Below are 5,641 nucleotides of genomic sequence, written 5' to 3'. Positions count from 1 at the left end.
AGAGGACATAGATTGTGCTCATGCCTGAGGGTGCTGAGACCCGTAACAATTACTGCATATAGTAACTGCAAGAATGATGAGGTGATCCTGGAGCTAGGGCAGAAGGTACTGTGTAAGTGCCGGAGCCAGGAGACAGTCAGGCTTCCAGAAGGCCTGATGGAATCATCACTCAATCATATGCTGTCGTTTTCCAGGAGAAAATACAGTGCACAAATTCTCAACTGCATTTGGCGTGGGGAATGTTCCTAATCTCTTGGCAGTGAATTCTGACAATTCCATGAGGTAAGTGAATGCTTTGATTATCTATAGATGTTTGCTTCACTTCTTGACTTTCTGGCCATTTTGAGCCCTCTGTTATTATTAATCATCTCCATCTCCATCACTTGTTTTTCCAGAAGAGATTTCCAAATTTGAAATATATGTCTTCAAAGGAATAATTAAGTTAGAATCTCTTTACAACCATTGCCACCAAATAACCAGTGAACTCTTGTGCGGTCAAATGATTTTTATATACATCCTTTAAAAACAATTTTATTGGGATCAAAGAGGTAGTATAGTGGGTAAGTCTCTTGCCTTATATGTAATCAACCCAGATTCAATACATGGTCCCCCATATGCTATCCTCCATCCACCCCATCAGGAATGATCTGAGTACAGAGCTGGGAAAACATCCTGAGCACTGCCAGGTGTGGTCCAACGCCAACTCCCCCAAAATAAAATAAAACATCCTTATTTTCAGTGAGATAGAAGATAAACAGTGACTAAGGATTATGCTTACATATGCCTACCTAAGTTCATTACTAGATACCAGGAGTGGAGTCAAGGACCCCAAGCATGGACAGATATGGACCTAGAGACCCCCACACATGTTGGGGTGGACCTGATAGTCCCTAGCACAGTGGTCCCCAAACACCCCCATATCCTCAGATCTGCTGGCCTGACAGGCTAGCACCAGAAGTGGCCCTCCAGGTTCCCAAATAAATAAATCTTTATTTAGGAAGTGAAATTTAATATTTTACCTCAATGAAATATTTTTGGTTTCCACTTCCTTCCTGCAATATCTAGTCTATGAAATAATGATTGAAGTATGAGATGCTCAATAAGTATATGCCCAAATCCTTTTCTGTTCACAAAATAAAAGCATATGATTCTTGGCGGCTGACAGTTTTTTTGTGTTCAGCTTTTATCAAACTCTGCTTTTGTTCAGAAATTCATTACTCTTCGGACTATTATCTAGCTCATCTCCTTCCTTTCATAACTCATTAAAAAATAGCTCCTGCATTTTGTTATTGCGAGACTCTAGCAAGCACAATGAGCTGAGACACATTAGGAACATCTGTACTTTTATCAGAAATATTGCAAGTCTCCCCACTCCACACTTTGTTTTAATAGTTCCCAAATTTCCAGAAATCTCTTCTGTGTCTTCCCATTGCACATTTTCTGACAAAGTACCACCTTCAATCATGCTACCATACTGTTTCCATATAACCTTATAATCATTTTAGTAGACTGATTCCATTTTTTAATATAACAGAATGTTAGCTTTTTTATCTTTTACTCTTAAACAGGCACTACCAAAAGAGGCTTTGTAAGTATTTGTCAGTGAGTCTTGGGAACTTTTGTCAAGTTCTGAACTCCCAGGGACTCTGGAAAGAGAACAACCACAGAGATAGTGCTCTGCCGCCTTCTGAAGGCTTTCTCAAGCAAAGGCTTGTTCTCTTCTCCAGAGAAAACACACAGATGGCAAACACATGAAATAAACACTCAGCTTCCTTTATTATTAGGGGGATGCAAATCAAAACCACAGAGATTTCACCTCATCGAAAATGGCCTCTATCAAAAACACAGGAAACGTGTTGGCAAGAGAACAGAGACAAAGGAACTCTGGCTGGGGACAACGACTGTTGTGAGTCATGTGAATTGGTGCAGTGTCTATGAAAAACTATACGGGCTTTCCTAAAACAGATTGGTTTGGTTGATTTTTTTTTTTAAATAAAGGCAGGAGAGATAGTACAAAAGGTAAGGCACTTGCTGACCCAGGTTTGATCCCCAGCACCACACACGGTCCCCAGAGCTCTACCAAGAGTGATTCTTGAGCACAGAACCAAGAATGAGCCCTGAGCACCTGAATGTGATCAAAAGATCAAAAACAAATAAGTAAGTGGAGATGGAGAATTCTTGATAATGATAGATTTGTATTGGATGAAATTAGATTGGGCTGGAGCGATAGCACAGCGGTAGGGCATTTGCCTTGCACACAGCCAACATGGCCGACCCGAGTTCGATTCTTCCACCCCTCTCGGAGAGCCCGGCAAGCTACCGAGAGTATCTCGCCGGCAGGGCAGTGCCTGGCAAGCTACCCGTGACGTACTCGATATGCCAAACACAGTAACAACAAGTCTCATGATGGAGACGTTACTGGGCCTGCTCGAGCAAATCTACGAACAACTGGAGGGAGGAGGACCGTGACCATGAAATTAGATTGAGTTTCCAATTGTTGCCAAACATACAATTGAAACAGTTGTATGTTTCCAGGTTCATAGGATTAAGCCAGAACTATGACTATTTACTTTCCTGGGCTGGGGAGATGACTCAGAGGGTTGCAGCACATGCCTAGCATATATAAGGTCCAGGTTAAATCCCTGAGCACCACTACGTGAAGCCCTGAGACCCCCAGCATCCCTAGAGAGATCCCCTATTTACTAAATAAATAATTTTTCTGAGCTTTAGGGAAGAAAGCGACTTCTGGGGTAGTTGCTTTGGCAAAGTCTTCATGCAGAATCTGCCTGGAATCTGGCCATGAGGGTAGCAGAATTTAGATTGCTGAGTGAGGTTTGTACTAGGGAACAACCAATAGCAAGGATGCAGATTCAGGGAAAACTGGGGTTTTGTTCTCGCTCTCAAGTAACTGTTAAAGTTTCTAGGAAAATTTTCAGAAGTATTAAGAAAATTCTCTTCTGTATTGATTTATTTCCACTCCCAGTGGTTTTGAATCTTGCATTTTAAGTGAATGCTTTTTAGAATTGATAATGAGGGGCTGGAGTGAGTAAGTGGGTAGGGCTTTTGCCTTGCCCTGACCGCAGAGCTAGGAGTAGCCCCTAAGCATCACTGGGTGTGGCCCAAAACAAAAATAAACAAAATAATTGACTATGAGCTTTCTGCCCTGTGGGTCCCATGCATACGCAATGGCTATAGACAGCTAGCCCCCTAGGTAGTGTAGCAGCCTTAAATATGGCTGATATGGGCTGATCTAAGGGACCTTGGGACAGTCCTTTGCTCTAGACACTTGTATCTGCTCTCATACTGGCCCCCATCTCAGGCTCTAAACAGGTATGTAGGGCAGGTTGGGGGGGGGGAGGCCTCTGGGAAGCCCCAGGGCACGGGAACAGGGTCCCACATTGTCCAAGTCACCATGTCCATCCTTCCCAAACTGCAGAACAAGGAACATGTGACTGAGGCTCTGCACTAGGCCAAGGTCAAGTCCACTGACCTCCCAAAAACCTACATCTCCAAGAAGTGAGATTTCACCAAGCTTAATACAGGTGAGTTTGAAGGGAGGGTGACCAAAAGGTGACTCGACTCAGATGACTGCAGGCTCAGATATAGCCTGAATCATGGGTCTTCATGGGTCCCTGATCCTCACCACAATCTTCACCACCCCATCCCACCCATGAATAATGATACTGTTGGATGGGACCCCAACACCCACAGGGGAGCTGCTGGGAGGTGAGCTGTTTGTCCTGTAGAAAGATATTGAAGCAAAGAATCTAGGTGGGCTGTGAAATGGGAAGATGAAGGAGCTTCAGACAGACAACCGGGACTGGGAGGGGTCAGAGGCCTGCGATTTTTCTCTTGGTCATTTCCTATAAGATGCATGAAGTAACACAACAATTTGTAAAACAATTGGTGGATGGGGGGCGGGGAGAGTAATAATAGTACAGTGGGTTAGGAGTTTGCCTTGCATGTGGCCAACCCAATTCGATCTACAGCATCCCCTATGGTTGCCCAAGCACAGACAGGAGAATTCCTGAGTGCAGAGCTAGGAGAAACCCCTAAGCTTTGCTGACTGTGACCCAAGCAGTCAAAGAAAAAGGGAAAAAAGCAATTGGAGTAAAGAACTTTTAGTGCCAGATAGGCAGCTCAGTGTGCTGGAGCACAGACTTCACAAGAGGCCCAGGTTCGGTCCCTAGCATCGAATGAATGGTCACCTGGGGATGTCCAGGAGCAAACCACAATCACTGAGCAGGAGCAGCCCCTGAACTCTGACACATTGATGTCAGTGGACCCCACAGGTGGCTCACATGGGTCGGGAGGAAAGATGGTCACTTTCTCCCCATCAGCCTCTGCCACCGGGAACCCAGGGTTACTGGGTTCTTGTCTCACCTTGCAGAAAAGAATTTCAGGAGTAGACAAGCAGTGAAGTAAAACATTTTATTTGGAGGTTTTAAAGGGAAGGAGGAAGAGAAAATGGGAGAGAGTGGAGATTATTGTGCTCAAGAGAGAACCCAAGGAGGAGAGACCTCCCTACATACATCCCAGCATTAGACAGGAAAGCATGAAAGTACACATCTCGGGAGGAGAGATGCGGACGACACATGTGCTCAGCCATATGGCGCAAGTAACACAAGGGCTCGGGTAGCATAGGTGTGTGCTTCATTTGTTCAAGGTAGCCTTTATAGGATTTCTCCAACCTCCCCCGACTTGGGCTTCTTCCTAGGTCAGAGTCCATTGCTAAGAGGGTTAGCTGGGGGATTGGGAGTGGTGATAATCTTCTCTGAAATTCCTTTCCTGGTCTTTTGTTTCTGTAGGAGCTTCTCCAGGTCTGTTGCTCTAGATAACTAAGGGTCTTTTCAGGCCTTAGTTCCTGTTTTTCCTATTTTCTGCGAGGTCAGCTTTTGCCATTGCCTTGAGAGGGTGCCTTCCCTATCCTGCCTACATCAATAGCACTGTAGCACTGTCCTCCCATTGTTCATGGATTTGCTCGAGCTGGCACCAGTAACATCTCCATTGTGAGACTTGTTACTGTTTTTGGCATATCGAATACGCCATGGGGAGCTTGACAGGCTCTGCCTTGCAGGCGGGATACTCTCTGTAGTTTGCCAGGCTCTCTGAGAGGGACAGAGGAATTGAACTCGGGTCAGCCGTGTGCAAGGCAAACGCCCTACCCGCTGTGCTATCGCTCCAGCCCTACATCAATATGACTCCAAAAACCTAAAATTACAGGGACTGGGGGCCAGAGAGTCAGTGCAGCAGGTTTCATGGCTAGAACGATAGTACAGCAGGTAGGGCACTTGCCTTGCATGTAGCCGACCCAGGTTCAATACCCAGTATCTCAGATGTTCTCTTGAACACTGCCAGAATCCATTCCTGAGTGGAAAAAAAAGAGAGAGAGAGAGACAATACAGGGCTTTAGACACTTGCTTTGCATTCAGCTGACTCTGGTTCAATCTCAGGAACCACATACTATGCCCCAGCACCCCTGGGATGATCCCTGAGCATAGAGCCTGGTGGTCCAAAATGAAAAAAAGGAAAAAGTTGTTGGAGGAATGATTAAGGACCCTCCCAGCTCTGAGAGTCAGTATGTCAATACAGGATACAGACAATGATAAATATGGGCAAAGCAAGCATACGTCAGAGTTCA

General features: G+C 45.2%; 1 pseudogene; it reads left to right on the top strand.

The window, feature by feature from the left end:
- The first annotated feature begins 3,174 nt into the window (after positions 1–3,174).
- Positions 3,175–3,271, top strand: LOC130030863 (uncharacterized; annotated as a pseudogene).
- The last annotated feature ends 2,370 nt before the right edge of the window (positions 3,272–5,641 follow it).

This window comes from Sorex fumeus, unplaced genomic scaffold (assembly GCF_029834395.1).
Source record: "Sorex fumeus unplaced genomic scaffold, SorFum_2.1 ptg000044l, whole genome shotgun sequence".
In the NCBI taxonomy this organism is placed as follows: Eukaryota; Metazoa; Chordata; class Mammalia; order Eulipotyphla; family Soricidae; genus Sorex; species Sorex fumeus.
This window is presented reverse-complemented; position numbering and strand designations above follow the sequence as displayed.